This window comes from Pleurodeles waltl, chromosome 1_2 (assembly GCF_031143425.1).
Source record: "Pleurodeles waltl isolate 20211129_DDA chromosome 1_2, aPleWal1.hap1.20221129, whole genome shotgun sequence".
Lineage (NCBI taxonomy): Eukaryota > Metazoa > Chordata > Amphibia > Caudata > Salamandridae > Pleurodeles > Pleurodeles waltl.
The window spans coordinates 947,146,870-947,169,518 of NC_090437.1; the positions used below are offsets into that span (position 1 = coordinate 947,146,870).

At 40.5% G+C, this 22,649-nt stretch overlaps 1 protein-coding gene across 5 annotated transcripts in view; it reads left to right on the plus strand.

Moving 5' to 3' along the window:
• The window catches only part of SGCZ (sarcoglycan zeta), a 4,310,842-nt gene that overhangs the window by 1,096,899 nt on the left and 3,191,294 nt on the right, over positions 1 to 22,649 (plus strand). The gene's annotated exons all lie outside the window — the stretch shown is intronic.

Here is a 22,649-nt window from a genome sequence, read left to right on the forward strand (position 1 = left end):
AACCCAAGCAATTTGTTTCAGCTATGGGAGCCACTTTCCACCTAATTATGAGATATTCAGCTGCTGGGTGACAGCTAGAACCTCAGGCAAATGGACCTCTAGAAGCTTTAGGCACAGTCAAGGTAACTTTTTTTAAAGTAGCCTTTGTAAAATATTTGTAACAAATGTGACTTTATAATAAATTGGATTTGTAATAAATATTTAAAGAGTCTAAGAAGTAACATTTATCTGGTTTCTAGGTGGAGATAATGCTATTTAGTTTCACCGTTAACCCCCAATGTTTTCTTATGAAACAGCTAGCACTGCTACAGTGAAAACCTTTTTAGGCCTTTTCACTGTAAGGACATGGTTTACTTTAAACCTTTTCATGTCCTATTCTTATGTGTAATGCATTCTGCCTTATGGGTACTCAAGGCTAACTTAGGGATTACCTTTTATTAATAAAAAGCATGGTTTAGACCTGTTAAAAGTGATTATTATGACAGGTGGAATTTGCACCTTAAACCTGCACAGCGTGACAGGCCTGCAGTCATGTTCTGCATTTGCACTTTAGTGATCGCACAATATGTACTGCTGTCCACTAGATACATTTAACTTACCTAGCCCTGGATAAACTAGGTACAATATACTAAGGACTTATAAGTAAGTTAAAAAATATCAATTAGTAGGATGTACGAATTCATTGTTTTAGGAGTCAGAGCACATGCACTGGGCACTGGTTAACAGAGTCCCAGTGGGAATCAGAGCACATGCACTGGGCAATTGCTACCAGAGTCACAGTGCACCGAGTAAAAAACCTGCATCACTTCACAAAAATGTGGAGGTGATTATGCCACAAAGTGGATTTTTTTTACAACTTTAAAATAATTATTTTATATACTCAAGTATGATTTTTAACTCCATATTGATGATACAGTCCCCACCTGATAACCCTATAACCATTGCACCCTATTCTTATTTTTTTAGAGTAATTTTAATAATTAATGTATTCTTAGTTGGGGAGCTACTCCTCCCTAAATCTCCCTTTTTAAATATTAAAAACCAAACTAAATGAAACAACTCAAATATTATGTTTAATACCTAGGTAATAATACACTTTCCACCATAACCCACTGTAACTCTTGCATCTCACTCCTATATATTTTTGTAGTAGTATTTAAACTTATTTTAATTACAGTATAATTGAGGGTATGTATGAATAACTTATTAAATTAAATGTTATAAACTCAGACATTACTCTGTGGGGGTTATTACAACTTTGGAGGAGGTGTTAATCCGTCCCAAAAGTGACGGATATACCACCAGCCGTATTACGAGTTCCATAGGATATAATGGACTCGTAATACGGCTGGTGGTATATCTGTCACTTTACCGTCACTTTTGGGACGGATTAACACCTCCTCCAAAGTTGTAATAACCCCCTATGTCTGAGTCATAATACATTCCCCACCGTATTCCCCTATATTCATTGAATCCACTCCGAATTAAAATTTTATAGAGTAACAGTAACAAAAATATTTTTTTCTTTTATTATTCCCTAAAACTCTTTACACACGTAATTAAATTTATTTTAAAATTTTATATATTTTAATACCCATATCTAACTTTTAGTACCAGAGTAATATTGGTGGTAATAATAATGACAATCCTATATCCTGTCTTGAATGTTGAAAGCTCATAAATGGTATAATGTACCCAAATTAAACCCCATTAGTTTAAATTATACTTATAACATCTAAAAATCCGCAAGTTAAATTATAAAGCATGCAAATTAAATCATGCAGAGTAAAAATGTGTGAAGTAAACGGATCTGCAGAGTAAAAGATGCAGAGTAACGGCTTTACGTATTAAATCTGCAGAGAAAATGAGACATACCCAGGGACATTAACACCGTTGCCACTTGTACAGGAAATGTTACATATTATAATTTATACTGTATGCACCTGAGTCCTACTAGATTCTCCTATTCAACTTTTCAGAAAGTGCTTATTGAAGTGTATATTCCTTGATACTACCCTCTAGGGTCATAGTTTTATGGTGGTAGTTGTATTCCAGAGAAACCTTTCTAAATGTTAAGTTGGCTGGAAATGCCAGCAATTGGGAAGAACTTTGAGACGACAATATGTGATTCCTTTTCTTAAATTCCATAAATACTCTCACCTGTGAATTTTAAGCCTGATGTTTACTGTGGTGTCAAACATGCAAGAAATAACAGCAGTCCTTACAGCATCGCATTAAATCACCTAGCACTAAAACCCAAATGTCAGGTCATATTTGTGAGGATCAGATAGTATAAGAATCCATGATTTCCTGCTAACTTCTTGCATGGAACAGTGTAAATTGCTTAGCGATGGGGATGACGAAAGGTAACTGTGCAAGGGACCACTGAAGAACTATCATATGAGTATGTCAAGAAATTCCTTACACTGAGATAAATAGGCATCAAAGAGTACAACTTTAGAAACATGGCATAGGCATGAGAAGAAACTTGTAGAAAAAGTGTCTCAGAGCATAGAGCAATACATTAAGAAATAAAGTACCTAATTTTACACACCATCTTCATGTAAACAATTTCAAAAAATAAAAGTGAGATAGAATGTAAAATTCAAGAAGAATTGAAAAAAAGACATATTAGGCATTCAAGGGAAAAGGATGAAATATTTGCAGTAAATATAATTGATGAAAATTGTTTTATTAAAATTTGAGAATAATCAAAAACATTACCTATGAAAATTAATTGTTAATCAGTGTTAGCTTACAAATCACTTGCTATGTTGCCAGTCCTGAAAAGACCACAATGTTGGCAGCCTTTCGGACTGCCCTATTACGAGTTACACAGGCAGGACTGCCGCCCGCCAAGCAAAAATAGCAGACCGCCAGCAGTGAGGTGGCCTGGAAATAGGTGGTCTGACTTCCAGCGCCATCAGCATCGTGACCAAGCACTGAGTATGTTACAAGCACACAGTCGCTGTAGAGTTCTGTTGCCGGTCAGCCAATGGTGGTCCGAACAATGGTGGTTCGCGGTCAGCAAAGTAGCAGATGACTGCACATTTGATGAATTTGAAAACAACACAGTTGACACACATTTCCATAGTGGACACACCTGCAAAGGACGCTATAAAACACACCCCTTCACAGACTACCATCCTTTGCATTTACACAGCACAACATAGAACTCTGACCACCATTTACCCAATTCTCCATAGATTAGACACCCCTGTTTTTTTCTATATCCCATTAAATACCCTGCACACACTTTTGTCCATTCACACTCTTTTGTACTACCCATGTTTGGTAAGTCACTGTCACCCATTTTTTCCATCATGTCACATTCTAAAAATCCACCTTTTTCAGAAGATGAGTTAAGAGTTATGGTGGATGAAATCATAAGAGTAGAGCCACAATTATTTGTAGCACATGTCCAGCATACTCCTCTCAGTAGGAAAATGCGGGACAGGATCATTGACAGAGTGATTGCTGGAGCCACCACCGTGCGCACGAAGGAGGACATCAGAAAGAAGTGGAAAGGCCTCAGAGGCAAGGTCTGTACCCTGGTCTCCAGTCACCAGCTGCAGGCCAAGAAGACTTGTGGTGGCCCTCCCAGTGCCCCATTACATCTCTTTCCCTTTGAGGGGAAGGTCTTGGCCATCCTGCATTCTGAGGGCTTGACACAAATACCTGGTGGAGTGGAGTCTGGTAAGTCACAACAGAAGATATGTCAACAAAATGCCATGTCATGCATGCTCACAGCTCATCATTTGCCATTGTCTTGTTCATGTATCCACCTACATTCTATACCCAGAGTATCTGTGTATAAACTCTGTCAATATGTATTGTTGGACCCAACATCACAGCTACTAAGGTCAAATTACAATCATGGTATGTCTCAACAGGTAAATGTGTGCCCAAACCTAAATTCAGTCTGCTTACAGATTGGTAATACCCAACATTTGTGTAGTGTTTGTAGTAGAGAGAGAGATCTGACTGCAACTCCTGGGAGGCACTGTTTCTGTAACTCCAAACACTAGCCCAGTGTTCACTTGTTTACTTGATAAGGCTAGGTGGCTCTCTGACAGTCACCTGGGACGATACCATTTGTCAAGTGTATGAAGTACAGGGAGTGTCTTGACTGCTAAGGTTGAAAGGCCCTGTTTCTGTAATTCCAACCACCAGCCTAGTGTTCACTTGTCCAAATACTCCTGTTCCTCAACTCTCACTTCAAGTCTACTCACCTGGGAGGATATCATGTGATTAGTGTGTGTAGTGGAGAGAGTGAAATGACTGCAAATCCAAGGTGCATTGTGTCTCTAAATCCAAACACCAGAACAGGGTACACTTGTCCAAATACCCCTGTTTGGCAACTCCCAGTTGAAGTTTGCGCACCTTTGAGGATACTATCTGTCAAGTGTGTGAAGTTGAGGGACTGACCTGACTGCAACTCCTAGGAGGCACTGCTTCTCTAACTCCAAACACCAGATCAGTGTTCATTTGTCCAAATACCCTTATTTCTCATCTCTCTGGGAGGATACCATTTGCATAGGGTGTGTAGTAGAGGGAGTGACCTGACTGCAAGGCCCAATACGCCCTGTCACTCTTACTCCAAACACCAGCACGGAGGTCAGTTTTACAAATATCCTTGTTTAGCAACTCTTAAATCAAGTGTACTTACCTTGGAGCACAGGCCATGCCCAAATCAGAGACCTATCTGTCAGCATAGCTCCATCTTGACTTGCTTACCCAATATGAAATATTTGAGGACACTTTACCCAGTGTGTACAACAAGTATTCATAAAGCCTCAAGATGCCTCACCAGATTCGTATTGGCAACAGACACATTCACACTGCACTAGGAACATGATGGATCCAGTCACATATACAACAATGTCCAAGGTTTGCCTGCATCACACTTAACTAGGCATCCCAAGGGCCAAAGCCATATCTTGCCTAGACCCTGTTTTGCCTGCACTTGTGGCAAGATGTTATTTTCAGACCATTCTCCCAAGTGCAAATGATCTGCACATTTCAGCAGCTGCTTGAGTCAAAATGAATTGGGATGCTTCATAGATGTCATGTCAATACACTCAATACCAGGGTTACTTGCCACAATAGGATTATCTGCAATTTAACTTTGTACAAGGTCTCTGCTTACTGTAATTCAAAACTGGTGGAGATAGATGTCATAATACACCAGTCAAACTGTACATTTTACATCAACAGGAGGAGCTGCTGCTGGGAACACAGAGGCCATAGAACAGACTGCCACTACCCCTCTGAATGAAGCCCTCAGTGAAGAAGATACTCAAGTATGTCTGGATGTGGCGGACCATTCTGGCCCATTGGGGCAACCTGGTCAGATGGCAACAGTGAGTGTCACTATGGCCACAACTTCACCTTCCAGCCCGGTTGCTTCAACATCACATGCAATCATTTGCCCCCAACCTGTGTCCCTAGCACAGTGTCTACCATCTAATTCCCCCCAGTCCTGGATCCTGAGTTGCAGTGCAACCCTTCTGACAATGAGGATCCAGGACCAAGTTGGAGGGGGCACCCTTTGGCAAAGGCACATGCCCATGGGGGTAGGATGCATGAGAAAGATGCTGTGGGCCAGCAGGTTGATTCCACTGAGGCTGATTCTGGCCAGGATACCATCAGCCACATCTTGGGGCGAGGGGGGTCTATCAGGAGTCACAAGAAGTGATGAGTCAGCGTTTGACTAAACTCTGGGAAATCAAGTAACTACAGAGGGACATGTACAGAGACATAAGGGAACAGATGGAGGTCCACAATACCAACATGGCCTCCAAACAGGGATGCCAAGGGTCATACATACCAGCCTAAGCAGAGCTTTTCAACAACGGTCTACCCCTTCCTTTGGCTCATCAACACCCGGCACATCAACTTTGGTGCCAGCCACTGGCAAGGAGGCCCTGCCAGAGGAAGAACCAGACACCCCTGCCTCTGTAGCAACAGATCCCCACTACGCAAGCGGGGACATCCAGCTAAGAATACAGGAGCTGTGGATGGCAAGCCACCTACCACTGCCAGCAAGTGACCTCTTCCTGAAGGACCTCCTTTGTGTGCCACACCCTCACTCTGTTGATTGATCCTGAGCTACCTACCAGTTCCAAAGGGAGGAGTACTCAGGACTCCCAGTGGTGTGTCATGTACTCCAGTGATTTCATTTACCATGACTGACCGCTTCACTTTACATTTTTGTTTCTTCCCGTCCAAAATTTTGTTTCTGTATTACCATTTTAATAAATTTACCCATCAAAGGCTCGTGTCTGCTTACTTAAATTTCACATTTAGTTATGTAGAGATGTAAATCCATGTGAACCATATGATGAAGATACAAGCTACTTGTGCAAGCAGGGATATATTACATGTACACAGTGTACAGCTTAGGAATACAATCATTACACACCAACACATTAGTGCAAGTGTTTGTTCAAAACTAAAATTTTATTACAGTGTTCAGCACATAGGCTGTCAATATGTCAGGACTATTGGAAATCAAGAATGATTGACTCTTACTGAGTAAATGAACATACTTACAGGTACAAATACTATCTCATCAAGCAGCCTTTGGCTGATTATTGCAAAGTATCAGCTCCCTAGCTGTTTCCAAAACGCTCAACTCCATACATTCTGACAACCACAGTTCATTTTATAGTCACAGTCATCACATGACATACTTACACTCTTAAGAAGTAGCTATTATTGAAATCTTCTCCCAAGTCAACTCCTTCCTCTTCCCCACTATCATCCTCACTTGGCATTTCAGGAGTCTCACCTGTGGCACTACAGGCTCCCCTTCTACACTGTCCCTCCTCTGGGATGTACATGATATTCCTCTACAGGGTGATTTTGTGGAGCATGCTGTAAGCCACAGTGATCTGACACACTTTCCCAGATGAGTAAATGAGGGCTCCACCAGTCATGTCTGGACACCTAAATCTGACCTTCAGGCATCCAAAAGCCCGCTCTACTGGTCACCCTGTCCTTCTAGGGGCCTCATTGAAGGGGACTTACCCTGGCGTAGTGGGATTCCTCAGTAGTGTCAACAATCAAGGATGGTTATGGATATACTGGGTCTCCTTTTAAGGAATGGGACATGAGTGCAACAATGAGTCACTCACTTCATGACTGTAGCACCCAACTTTCCTCACACACAATCAGGACAGACAAGACTTACCAACCAGCCAGGCCCTCTCTGGGTGCTGTTGTGACATTATCTGGTGTATGGTGCAGTTCCACATTATGAAAGAGTCATGGGCTGATCCTAGATAGTGGGCATAAATCTTTGAGATGTAGAGATCCACCAAACAGACAACTTGCACGTTGATGGAATGGATGTTCCAAGTAGAATGTAAATCCTTTAAGCAGTGTGTTCGGAGAAACTCAGATGTCTGCAATGTCAGCAGAATTTGGCGATTTCAAGGTCCTAGAGTCCATTAAGAGCCTTAATAGTCTGAACTGATAGCCAGTTTGAGAATCTGGTGGCCGCAACTACAAAAGCAAGTGTAAGAAGATAGATCTGAGGGAATGATCCTGAAAGGTTTTGCGAGTCTCACCACTGGAACAGCAGTATTCTTCAAATGCTGTAGTCTCCTAGAAAAAAATATATGTATGAAAATGACTGTCTCCTCATCTGCTCATCAATGTTTTATGCCTATCTTCCCTACAACAACTTTCTCGATCATTTATTATGACTGCACTCAAAGAAGAGTAGGAGTTTGCGTTCACTGATCTCAGAGAATGAGCTAGACTCCTATTCCCCCAATGTTTAATTCGAACATATGCAGCATCATAAATTAGTAAAGAATAGCGTTTCTGCTATTATTATTATAATTATTATTATTATAATTCTTCTTATTATTACTATGAATATTATTATTATTACGACTACTAATATTAAAAATACTATCACTACTACTATTGCTACTACTAATATTTGATTTTATTATTATTATTGTTATTATTATTATATTATTATTATTATTATACTGCACACTGAGAAATCCTATATTATATGTCAAGTTTGTTGTTAAGTCTGTTCTCATTGCAGGGAAAACACGTTTTAACTGAAAGTCCTGCCTATTTTGGCATGCCGTTAAGTTTGGCAGTTTGAGGACACAGGGGCTGTGTGTGGGAGGTATTACATTTGTAAAGATGAGATCAAAATGGTATTGATGAAGGATAAACATACGTATTTTCCATCGCCATTCCATCAGCATGCTCTGGGCTGTACGCTGCATAACATGAAATGCTCGTTTGATAATTAATGATTTTAAAATGATTGCTGGTTTTATTAATTTGCTTCCTTAACGACTTAGTCAATTACAGTAAGCTCATAGTACCAATTAAATGATTTCTTCATTCCATCCATCAGGGAAGGGGTGATGAATGGAAAAATAACTATAGTTGAAAACGGAAATAAAACACAATTAAATTCAGTCATTTGGGCTTTCATAAATACTTCACATTTCATTACTGTGTGAAATGGGTTAAGTTTTTCACAGTAGGAAGTGAAGTTCAAGGACATTTCCGCTTTACATTATCACTGAAACAAGCTTTATCCCTGTTGCTAGGAGACTACTGTTTGAATATGAAATGGGGGGATTTTCCGCTAGAGGTCAATAATGGTTTGATCTTTGACAGTCTTAGCACTGAAAATGTCTTCAAAAATATTTTAGTATATAGTATTCTATAACGGATCTTAGAACAGCCTGTCTTCTGTTTGCGAGGAGGCATTCATCAGAATCTAAATCTGTGGGTTAAAGGTACCATAGACGACCTTAGTATTTTCGGGGGCCCGAGCTGGAAGGGGGACATTGCTCGACTGTTCTAATTTGTATGCGACCTGATATCTCAGAAGGAGACATCGTTGATGGTTCACCTCCTTAACATCACTGAAAAGACTTTAAAGAAGAAAGTTCCCTGGTAAGGATAGCAAACACATGACTAAAAGCGTACACAGATAAAAAGCTCAAAAACGAAAGCTTGTATTATACAAATCAATTAATTTTAACATTTTTTAACACCGTAATGTAAGCCTTTTCCCTCCCTCCACTGTCAATTAATGTTTCCTGTGAAATGTACCTCCATTATATATTACATTTGTATGTGTTTCGATTATAGTAATTTGTTTCTTTTGAATAAACATGTATTCTTATCACTCTCCTTTATAGCGCGTTGTAAGCTTGATAATGTCCACTGGACATGGTAGGGCTGGCTTCAGGGCAGGCTTTAGGTCAGTTCAACTGATGCAGCCGTACCTGGGACTGACCTTGGGGGAGGGGGGCATGTTTGGAAATAATATAAATAACTTACAGGTTTAAAAAAATGTAAATACTCCTCATGCAGATTTCCTTGTTGTCCAGTAGTTTTTAGGCAACAATAACACTGTCAAGCTAAATCTGGTGATTAATGTTATTGCTGGATAGACAGAGTTTTGTCCAGTGGCAATTTTTGACTCATCATAAAGTAGCACAGAGGGTTAATGTGCCTGCTGCAGAGAACATGTACGATGCAAACCGCAGAACTGTATTTTATTTGGATGGTTGAGTGGGTTACTGTTTTTGTCACAGAGATCCTTTTGTGACTTGCAGTTCATACATTACAATCCTAGTGTAGCACAGTTACCTGTGACCTGTCATCAAAGAGCTGCATGGACACTGAATGGTATTGGTTAGAGGGTTATATTTTACCCCAGTCTTTCATTATTCTAATCTGCTCAAAAAGATTGTTTTCCTTGAAATAATTACTATTAAATAAAGTCAATACAACCACTGTGGTTTTAAATTCAATTTGTGCTTTTCCAGACCAATCACTTTTAAAATATACTGGCTATCAGTATGGATGACGTGATTCCTACACCTTGTCATTCTCATTGTGTTATGTAACATTTCCTACAGACTGATTTATACATGTATGTTTAATTGTCTCTGTATAACGTGCGTGTGCTCTTACACACTACATTGATATGAGTATAATGATAAACACAATGAAATGCTTGTGAGAGAGGGGCTATGAAGAGAGAAAGGGTACTTTTGAAGGGTGGTAGTAAAGGCATCAGTGAAGGAGGTGGTAATTAGGCTGGAGGGGGGGAATGTTTGTTGCACTAGCCACCAACAGCTCTCAAGCTGGTCCTGGACATGGTCACTGTATATGTTAAGTATCCACAGAGTAGTCAGTTTAAGTGTGTAACCCCAACTACACAACCTACGCACATAAATACCCTGATATATTTTAGATGTACTTGAACCATGTAACAACTGTCAGACCAGGCAAAATCACTTACTGTAGCAGTTCCGTGTAGCTACTTGTTTCATCTGACTGACGTGTCAAAAAGTTAAGACTTACAGTGTCCTAAAATTAAGCAACATAAAATACCAATAACATGAAAACAAAGTAAAATGTTTGATGTTTTATTCCAAATAGTACTCTAAATACTGCCTCTAGAGGTATGACTTCAATTGGATGTCAGGTTTGATTACTGTCTCCTACTGTTTCCGAGTTCCAAATGCCCAAACAGCTTTGAGACTAATCCTTCACTGCTAACTCTCACTATGCTTGGCTGAGCAAGTAAACAAATGGAATCACTTGGTTAAGTGGAGTGATGTAGTATCTGTGAACACTAACGGCAAAAAGAACACTATCCATCACAGATACTGATAAGAAAGCACACAGTGGCAATGCTTACAAACAGGCTCCATTTGAGTGGTGAGTGCAATAAAAATAGCTGGATCCCCAACAAAGTCGACAATTCACTAGGATAGACAGACATCAGAGCCCCATCACTAAATGTGATCTTGGCTTTATAGCTTTATCAAAATACGTTGGCAATGAACACTGTATAAAACAATATGCACTGAGTCCCCGACAAAGTGGCATATCACTTGGGTGGGCAATCCCTTGGCCTATGTATCAAAAATATCACTATTCCAGTTGGCAGGTTGGCCACTGTATAGATAGGTGGCACAGATTCTAATTACTGCCATCGTATGTGACTAAGCTGTGGGCTTAAACATTCACTTTTTTAGCTTGTTCCTCTGTTTTTACTTAGATTCGTAGTATTTACAAACAAGCTAAAAGCAGCCAGAAAACATGTGATAAGTGACTGGCCTGGAACTCAATAAACATTGGAGAGTACTGCAAGTGACTCAAATTCATGGTCTATTCTCCAAAATGTGCTATAGTAGGAAAACTACAGACCTTGAATCAAGCAGTCCTACACTGCACTCTAACCTTCCTGATTTAACAAGTTGGGTAAAAAAATACTCCATAAATCTCTCTCCAATTATATGACATCATCTGAGAATTTTGAACAGTACATGAAATAAGCACCAAGGAAAGATAACACCAGCACAGGCCCCCAGTGGCATTCTACTTCACACAAGATTTAGATTTTAACATATTTTAAGGTATGATGGTATAACTTACAGATAATAACCACTTGATTTGACACTATAAAACACTACAGTGCACTATTGAGTCCCGTTCTCTGTATTTCCTCTTACATTTTGATTAGCGTGAGAAAGTGGTGTATTATTTGGGGTTGACTGGTGTCCACCACAAGTAATAAAGTCACTATACTGATGGGTCCAGTCAAAGGTTTCAATAATTTAAACCAGAGGTCAACCCTGTGGTAGCTATGGCACGGAGCAGACAGGCTTCACTGCCTAGCCCACTAAGTACCAAAACTGTTAAAAAGTCAAAAACACAACCAATGAAAAAAAAACACTTGAATATAAATAAGGGGGCAACTGTAATAAGCAAAATGACAACAAAACAACAACAACTAAATAAGGGAAACCATGTATATGAAGTTTTAAGATTTAAGTGAAAATCTCTAAATAATGTACAATACCAGTGGTAATTTATGATTGCAGTAAAATGGGACCTAGGTGTGATTTTTAGCCAACAGCAGTGGAGCGCGGCTCAGATTCACCAAGTAGATATGTCCGTCTAGGGTCTGAAAGTAGGAAAGTTAGCAACCATTTCTAAATCCTAGTTTGAAAAAGGACTTTGTCATTTTCCTGAGGAAAAACTCTTCTCCACACTGGATAAACATGACATTCAATCTGATGCTGTGGACTGCCACTCAGATACTTTACGTGGTTGGTCCTTAAAAACCTTTGAAGCAAATGTTTTAAAAAAGTTCTCAAACTTCTTTTGGTGCCCAGCAACCACAGGAGTACACTTCATAGACCCTCGGGACCTCAAAAGAGAACTTAGAGACTCTTAGGGTGTCAGGCAGACAACATCAAAGTCCAGATCCAGTTGCCACTGGTCAGTTGGGATTCACCACAGGAATGTCCTTTCAGATTTTTTTATGTTCTTGGAGCCACCCAAGTCTAAGCCTTTTAATCCTTGGGGATCTTTCTGTCCTTAGATTTCAAGTGGAAGTGGGTCTAACCTCCTCAGGTTCTTCTCACAGGTCACATTTGCTAAGTGAAGCACACCCAGCTCATCTGACATCCTTTTGCAAGTCCAGCAGTGTTCTAAGTAAGGCTGAATGAGTGGGCAGCTTTGTGCAGTTCACCAGCCTGGGGGTGGAGAGCACACTAAGTCAATTGCAGTTCCTGTCTGATCAAAGTAGTAAAGGTTTTCAGGCCCTGGTCTTCTACCATTTGCCATAAGTCTTGCTTGCTTTTCTACAAACAAGTACAAATGTAATGTTTCAGGGCAAATCCAAGATGGCAAAGATCTTCAGCAAACAAAACGTGCTCTGAGGAAGCAGGTGTGAGTGGAAGTGTACTATGATAATCCTAGTGTACTCTCAGATCTAACAATAACATCCAAATTGAAACATGCATTGTACCCAGAACAAACCCAGAGATAAATGCCCAGAAATAGAAAACCAGGGATCTTCAGTAACCAAACAGGGATACACAAGAATTGTCCTGGCATTCTGTTCTTTCCCTTTAAAGTGTACAAGTGCTTCCTGTAGCTCAACAGACGTCAGGAAGGATTTCACACTGTCATGTTAACATTATTTTTCTAGATGTCCCACTTTTAAATACCATACACCCTACTATGTGGGCTGCAACGCTTATATAGGAGAGACTTTCTAATACTTAAAAGGGAGGAATTTGTCTGATAAAGAGATTTATTTTAACCAGTTGCACTCCAGGTTTTACACTGCAGACTTTAGACTATAATGATGGGCCTAAAACTATGTTTTCTTTTGTCACACTAGAGAATGGAATAATACGTGCCCCAGTCCACAGGTGATATTTTATCTTTCTATGCCATAGGTGTATTTTCTGCACCACATCTATGACCGTATAACAACGTTAAATATGCCAGTCAGTCATTAGCCAATTTTAACATGTTTCATTGCTCAGAGCACATACACTTGACACTGGACAGCATTGCCCCAGGGTGCAAAGTCTGAAAACCATCAATAGCATCCTACAAAAAAATGGATGTGTAGTATCTCCAAGTAATCCACTGCAGGGAAGATTGATGGAACAGCCATAGGATGGTGGTAGACACAACTTTATTTCTACTTAAATTCCTCCATAAGAAACTTCATCCACCAACAAGATACAATGCAACCACTCCTCTCCAGGTCCTGCCAGTCTCTCCAACATTACACATTCCGGAGAGACTATGCAGAAGGAATACAGAGGGAAGAGAAGAGGGAGCATACCAACTATATTATGAGGGATTACAAAGGGCACCACAATGCTTACAACATGCTAACAACATTGAGTAGAAAACAGTAATATAGGTATATATATATATATATCACCCTACACCACCCCCCATCAATGTGACAAAGAAAAAACAGAAGAGGAAGAAGAGAAAAAAAATAAGGAAACAAATAAATTATAATAACTACACTTTGACAACCCTGTTCAAATTCCAAATACGTCCGTCATCTACTTTTATGGCCCCCTTAAACACTTTGATAATTTTAAATATTTTACTGTAATGAGAAAGTCCAGAATGAATCCTCTTCGGTAGTTTAATCTTGACAGAGTCTCCAACTGCAACCACTAGGGGTTTAACAGATTTAGGAACATCATATGTAACTTTCCTCTTCTCTTGCAGGGCCTTCTCTCCGGCTAATGCAAGTTCTTTAATATTCTCTTGATACAAATCATTTTTGATTTTATCTTTCACCCAGGCAGGGTTTATTTTGGTGTGCGGTACCCTTTTCCTGAACAATACAAAAGGAGATTGGCCAGTACTGGAGTGTGGAGTATACCTATAACTCTCAACTTTGAACTTCACTACATTCTTCCAACTATGCCCTGCTAACTTGGCTACCTGAATAGTCTCCTTTAACGTCCTATTAAAACGCTTAACCATCCCATTTTTTATGTATGATATCTCTTGACAATAAAAACTCACCTATGTGTTTTGAGGTAAACTGAACCCCATTATCGGTTAATATGCACTCAGGATTTCCTTCTTTTGCAAATACTCCTGCAAGAAAGTTTGTTATAGACTGAGAAGTTATGTCAGAAGTAATCAAGATCTCTGGCCAGCAAGAAAAAATGTCCATCAGAACTACAATATACTTTGAAGTAGAACCACACATTACAGGTCCCAAGATGTCTAAAGCAACGTCCTCCCACACATCTTTTGGAATTTTCCTAAGCTCCATGGGATGAGACCTACATTTAAGAGTCTTATCCGCAAACTTGCATTCCACACAATCACGGACAATTCTCTCCAACGCTAAGTCCATCCATGGCCACCAGTAAGTACCTCTTAAACGTTCTTTGGTTTTGCAAATACCATGATGGCCTGCATGTGCAAGATGTAACAATTTCTCACATAAACCAATTAGCGGAATTAGCCTACCCCCCCCTTAAAACCAAACCATTCTCAATAGATAGCTCGTTCCAAACCTTCTTGTACAAGTCATCCTTTTCACAATCAGTGGGAGTGCGATCAGATTCTAACAATTCCTTTACATGTCCTAAAATGTGGTCATTATTTAACTCCATCAACCATTAATTCTCTGAAATGCAACCATCTGTCACAACGCAAGCTTTGACATCTTCATCAATCCACCATGAACTATGGTCAGTATTTTGATCCCAGTCACCTGATCTTAACCATGACAAACAATCTGCTGTATGATTTTCACAACCCGTAACATACCTTACTGAAAACTGGAAATCCTGGGGACCAACAATCCATTTGCAGATGCGTATGGAAATACAATCAAGACCCTTTCTGTCAAAAACTTCTTGTTAAGGCTTGTGATCTGTCTGTACCACAAAGTGAGACCCCAAAGAAATTGTTTACATTTTTTTATCGCCCAATAAATAGCCAGGGCCTCTTTTTCAATGGTGGAATACCTGGACTCCGCTCCCCTCGATGCTCTAGAAGCAAACGCAACAGTGATGTCTTTACTGTCGCACCTTTTTTTAAGTACACAGCCTAAACCTCTATCTGATGCATCTGTTATGACGTAGCAGGGTGAACCTGGGCAGAAGCTACTGAGGCATTGTGCTGAAGATAATGCATTCTTTAGATCCACATATTCCTTCTTGCACTCATCAGACCACACAAACTCCACACCCTTCTTAAGTAAAACTCTAATACAACTGGATCTACTGACAAAGTTAGGGATATACTTAGAGTAAAATTCTGCCATACCTAAGAATACTTACTCATCTTCCTTTCTCGTAGGATCAGCTAAGTCAACAATAGTTTTAACTAAATCTTCGCTTGGTTTCACACCCTCAGCAGAAATTACATGACCAAGATAAGTGATTTCTGAACATGCAAACTTACATTTTTCAGCTTTTAGGTTGATGCCATTACAGCGGAAATTTTTTATACCTCCTTAACCGTCAGCAAATGTTGTTCAAGAGTGTTGGAAAAAATAAGAACATCATCCTGAAAAAAACTTACACCTTCTGTCTTAACTAGAATGTTGTGCATGAGCCTTTGAAACACAGAGGCTGCAGAGCATAAACCAAAAGGCATCCTATTAAACATAAAAACACCAAAGGGAGTGATGAAAGAGGTAAGCAGTTTAGATTATTCACTTGACTGAACCTGGTGGTATGCCGAACTCAAATCTAAAGTGGTGAAAAATTTGGCATCCCCTACAAGACTGACCATTTCACTAATATTAGGCAACAGGAATTTGTCTTCAATAACTGCTTTGTTGTAATGTCCAAGGTCCACACAAAACCTGATATTGCCTGATTTTTTCACTGCAACTGCAATTGGAGCAATCCACTGTGCAGCCTCCACTTCCTCGATTATTCCCTCTGACTGTAATCTCTGTAGATCCAACTTAACTCTGTCATGTAGAGCGAAGGGAATTTTCCTGAGCTTGCACGCTATTGGCTGGACACCCTCTTTCAAACAAATATGTTTGTACCCTGTAATGCACCCAATTATCAAAGTAAACACATCAGGAAACTCCCCCATAATGTCTTCTTTGATGTTGCACACATTCTGAACCAACACTTGAGGATTAGAATTAGGATTCAATATGATGCCCAACATTTTTTGGTGTGGCCAACTTAGTATAGTGTCACCTACATCCGGAACACATATTTTGCCAACTATAGAGCTCCCCCTGAAAGTGAAGGTAGCTTCAAAGTAGCCTTTCAATTCAATGGGTTTCCCACCATAACTGTAAGGAATAATATCAGGATCCAGTAGAGAAACTTTCCCCATGAAATACCTTGAAAAATCTGAAACAGAGACAAGAGAAAGTTTCGCACCAGAATCCATCGTCATGGAGATGGATATCCCATTCACCTCAACTGTGTCAGAAGGGTACTCACATCGTACATTTGCAACACAATTGACATCATTAATAATTTGAAGCACAAAGTCTCGATCATCATCACATTCAATTTCTTCGACTTTAACCTTGGTTCTAGCTAATGATTTGCAGCATTTGGCAAAATGTCCCTTTTTGGAACATTTGTTACATGTTACATGGATAGCAGGACAGTCTTTACTATTAGCAAGATGAGATGTAGAGCCACATCTGAAACATAACAATCTGGCTCTAACACTTGCTTGCGATCTGTTTTTAGATTTAGCATCAAGAGCTTGAACGTCCGCAGAAGCATTTCTGGATTTTCTCAAATTCTCTATGCAAGACATTGAATGTTCAACTTGTTTGGCAATAAGTATGACTTCGTCCAAAGTCGGGTCACTTTTTGCCCATAAAGCTTCTCGTACTTTGTCACATTTACACTCCAGCATAAATTGATCTCTAATGCGCTCTTCTAGATTCTCACCAAAATTACAGGATGACGCAAGCTTACGTAACGCAGTCACAAAGTCCTCAATGGATTCATCCTCACTCTGCTTGCGTTTACCGAAATAGAAACGTTGTAAAATAATTTAAACCTTTGGTAGGAAATGCTTGTCTAATCTGAGCAACGTAGATTCAAATTCATTCAGAGAATTTTCACCTTCGGCACCCTCAGATGATGCTATGGCAGGAAGAGTTTCCAAACTTTCCTGGCCTTCAGCACCTAGACAATGTTGTAAAACATAATTCTTTCTTTCAGAAGACAAGTTGCTGCCACAGACACGCATATACGTCAGGAAGACCGTCTTCCATTTATTCCAAGGTATAGGTGGATCTCCAGGAAACGCAAGAAAAAATGGAGGTGGAGTAATGTTCTGTATATTTTACACAACGTAAGTGGAAGGAGTAGAAACTCGTTAAGCATGTAGGTTCCAAAATATGATGACAGTCAGTGTTTATTAGGGTTTCAAGAAAAATGAAGAAAAACATATAAATTGAGCAGGTCTCAATGCGTAGAGATTATTTCACTGAGTGCAGAACTTGTAAAAAAAAACATTCCAAGCTGCTTCAGGGTAGACCACACAATAAGAATGCGTAGAGAAATACTCCCTATTAGTTAAGCCAGAAATTGCCTTGTTAAAAAAAATAGAAGGCGGAAAGAATGCAGAGGACAGCGTAAGCTGTCTTGGAGAAAACGCGTCTGAAATAATGCAGAAGAATGTGTTTGGAACGTGTTGAATGCTCAAGCAGCTGTAATAACAGTTGCTATGAGAACGCGTGGGAGAGCGCGCTACAGGAAGATGAGTGTGCGCGTCTCCTAAACACATCCGACCGTAAGAGCAGCTGTGGCAACAGTTGCAATGAAGATGCGTGTGTGAGCGCGCTACAAGAAGACAAGCGCAAGCGCCTCATATTCGTCCGACGGCACGAGCAGATGGTTGCTAGGACGCGTGCCGGGAATCATACACAAACAAAGGACGCGTTAGGCAACGGCTCAACGTTAAAAGACAAACACCAGAAAAAACTATTAAAAATTATACTAGAGAAAAATAAACACTGAAGGAAAAGTACCTTTCTTTTTTTTTTTTCTTAATAGCCTCTGAACACAGCTGAGAGGTGGTGAAGTTTCCAAAGATCATAAGGTCTCACAGGGCTTTGAAGTAAAAGCATCCCATGCTCGTCGGCAAAAATGTAGTATCTCCAAGTAATCCACAGCAGGGAAGAAGAATGGAACAGCCGTAGGATGATGGTAGACGCAACTTTATTTCTACTTAAATTCCTCCATAAGAAACTTCATCCACCAACAAGATACAATGCAACCACTCCTCTCTAGGTCTTGCCAGTCTCTCCAACATTCCATATTCCATAGAGACTATGCAGAAGGAATACAGAGGGGAGAGAAGAGGGAGCATACCAGCTATATTATGAGGGATTACAAAGGACACCACAATGCTTACAACATGCTAACAACATGGATTAGAAAACAGTAATGTACGTATATATCACAGGATGACTATGCAAAAAGGGAGATTTTCTCACAATTAGAATTGAGCCAATACATCCCTCAGTGAAGTACATAGATTTTAAAGATTCATGTAGTCACAAAGTTGTGCTTTACTTTTCTCCATGCTTTAAAAATTGAGACAATTATTACTGTCCTTAAGGTGGAGATCTCAGAATATTGTCTCCAGAGGTCTAGCCATTGAAACATGATTAGTCTAATAAATACCTATGGCTGCAGTAGATGCTCTGGGGCTAGGCCCATGTGTTTTTTTTTTGGCTGTTATACTGCAGGTGTTTGATTTCTTCTTTTGACTTATTTCAGTGTGTTTTTAAAACTGCATCGTCAAAGACACCTTCAGTTGTTCAATCACCCATATCCAGGCTCTATATAGGAGTCTCTGTAAAGTTAATGCTTACAGTGTGCAGGGCTGTAAGAGACAAAATCCTAGCCTGTTATGGTTTGCCTCATTGACTGCTGAGCAATCAATCAATCAATCAGTGATTTGTTAAGCGCGCTACTCACCCAGAAGGGTCTCAAGGCGCTGGGGTGGGAGGGGTTGGAGGGGGGGTGCTACTGCTCAAAGAGCCAGGTCTTGAGGTGCTTCCTGAAGGTCAGGAGGTCCTGGGTCAGACGTAGGTTGACAGGGAGGGAGTTCCAGGTTTTAGCGGCAAGGTGGGACAAGGATCTGCCCCCAGATGTGGTACTGTGAATGCAGGGGACTGTTGCGAGGGCGAGGTGGGGGAGCATATCTGGCATGTAGGGATGAGGAAGTTGAGACGCTTGTTGAGGTAGGCTGGCCCGGCGTTGTGAGAGCTTTGTGAGCTTGGATCAGGAGCTTGAAGATAATCCTTTTGTTGATGGGGAGCCAGTGGAGGTCTCTGAGGTGGGCTGAGATGTGTTTGTGGTGAGGGAGGTTTAGGATGAGTCATGCTGAGGCATTCTGGATGCGCTGGAGTTTCTTCTGAAGCTTGGCCATTGTTCCCGTGTAGAGGGTGTTGCTGTAGTCCAGTCTGCTACTGACGAGGGCGTGGGTGACCGTTCTTCTGGTTTCCACAGGGATCCATTTGAAGGTCTTCTGGAGCATGCAAATGGTGTTGTAGCATGAGGATGAGATGGCGTTGACTTGCTCGGTCATGGAGAGCGAGGAGTCCAGTATGAAGCCGAGGTTGAGTGCATGGGTGGTGGGCTTTGGAGCCGACCCCAGGGTGGCAGGCCACCAGGAGTCGTCCCATGCTGTTCTGTTGGAGTCAAAGATAATGATCTCAGTCTTCTCCGAGTTCAGCTTGAGGCGGCTTTCTTTCATCCAGTTGGCGATGGCGTGAAGTCCGGTGTGGAGGTTGTTCTTGGCGGTTGCGGGGTCCTTCGTGAGAGAGAGGATGAGCTGAGTGTCATCTGCGTAGGAGACGATGTTGAGGCCATGGGATTGAACGATGTCGGCGAGCGGAGCAATGTAGACATTGAAGAGGGTGGGGCTGAGTGAGGATCCCTGGGGAACTCCACAGATGCTCTTGGTGGCCTTGGACAGGAACGGAGGGAGGCAGACTCTCTGGGTTCTTCCAGAGAGGTGCTGAGCACTTCTTATTACATCCTCTCAAAGGTGCGTAATTCAGTGGATATGGTGTCCAACATGGAAGAGCTCTTTGCTCTCAAGCCATGACTGTGAGGTCCTAATTAACCTCTCTCCTTGATTGTAACAAATTGTGGGGCTTATTGATTGTAGCCTTGCAGACATTGTCTGAGGAAGAGAGGGGCCACTCCTCTGGTGCCCTAGTGAAATGATTCTGGCCAGCTACATATTCTGCCTGTGCCATGTGCCATCCCTGATATATCTGACTGCAGTAGCAATTTATGACTCATATGTTTAAGCTAATATGGGCATTATTATGGCGACTTCAAACATGCATACACCACAAAAATACCCCTTATTGATTAAGCACTTCTTTCTAACACATTCACATGGATGTTATATTCAAGAAGGGCTTGCTACTTCTTCTTGACCATCAAGCGTAACAACACGAATAGACAGTTGGTTGAGCTAGGTGTCCATTCATGAAAAAAAAATATCAACTATTAATGGATGGTGTGAGGAAAACCAATTGTTTTACTGGGTTCCCAACATTGTTTTTTTCTGGACATCTAGTATTTGAGCTCTGGACAAAACAGGCCTACCAATCAGGCCCCAACTAATTGTGCTCTGCCCTACTAGTTGTGCTCTGCCCTAAAAAAGTGAAAAAAAATTCCTTTAAGAGACATGGCAGTGCTTTGGGTGACACACTTCTAATTGTGCAATAAGGTTCCCCTGTGTGCATCTAAAACAAATCTAAAAAGTCAACATGGGCTTAAAAGTTCATGTTACAACTGTGCACTTGCACCTTTTACTTGTTTTGGTTTTACTGGGGGTAAATACATCTGTTTGCATCGCAAAACCTACTCAACATTGTGAATTGTTGTTTCGTTCCCTATCATACCCTGTAAATGTAATGACTTCATTAGAGTTCAGTCTTTCTTCTTGGGGGCAGTAGCACGCCAAATTCAAATCGCAGGTGAATACCTACATTTATATGAGTCTGTAGGTTTGCAATAATGTTTATAGGAATGCTACAAAATCTCCAGTGCTACAAAGTTTGAGAATGCATATAGTCCACCATACTGCTGGAATTTTCACATTCATAAATATCTTTGGTTCATGGAACAATAACTCATTTCATATTTACTGAATCAAAACTGTGAATTTCTATGTAAGTAAGCAAGGATTCTGCGCACCTGTGTTCCCCATGGTGGTACAGACATGATTTGTCTCCATTGTTGGCTATGCCAAGGTAGTTCAGAGCCTTCGTTAAATGTGCTGTTCAGTGTTCTAAATATAATCTGTGTCAGCAGCATCTTTTAGAATCTTTATTTGGCAAGGCCGGTATGAAAACTGTGTTATCTTTAAAAAGATGAATTTCAGGCAACACTATGGGAAGTGTTGACCAATTTATTTTTATTGTACTGAACAAAGTGTTCTGTTCAATTATTTATTACTCTGAAATAACGGATTTTTTAACAAAATACATTTGTATTACAGTATGTACAAAATCCCTTTTATGAGTTATAATTTTTTCTGACTAATAAAATGGATTTTGTGACCCTTCCTGAATAGCCAACAGAGTGGATATGAAAGAGGAAGTCCCCTCTTCTTTTCTAATCTCAAAGCAATCCATGAAGTGTTCATTGAAAAGTTACTACCTCACAATTTGGAGATGTAACCGACTCACAGCGAGGATGCTGTCCCAACGAGGCAGTCTCCTCCTTGGGAACTGTGCTGAATAGTTCCAGGTGCAGCAGCCAGTGATCCACAAAACCACTGCATGCTCCCCTTGAACTGTTTACAATGGGATACTGCTTTAAGCAGCATCTGTCTCTTTAGTAGACAAGGGTTGCTTTGAAAAGGTTTACCTTTTGGCAAAGTAGATAGATAAACGATGATCTGTTGTCCCATGAAGACCACAATGCTTGCATTCTCACAGCCTTTCCCAGGAGGACGTGGCAAAATTTGACGTGACCAATTACCATTTAAGGTAATTTCAATTGAAATGGGCAATATGTGATGTGACTTACGAGAATGCAGGGTGCATCGTCAATATCAACCCTGTTTGCAAACGAGTAAATTTGTGCAACACAAGTTTGCTAAACAGGATAGTACATCAGGCCTATAGCATTGGGTGTTCTAATTTCTCTCGTAGTGCATACATATTTATAGATTATAGCGATTTGCCTAAATCAGATTAAGCATTAAATACAATGATATGAATTTAAAATAGAAGCGTGCACTTGTTTATTGCTCTTGTATAAGAGTAACACGTGGGTGCTGCAGATGGTCAGACAGTTGTTTAGGAATATTGTAAA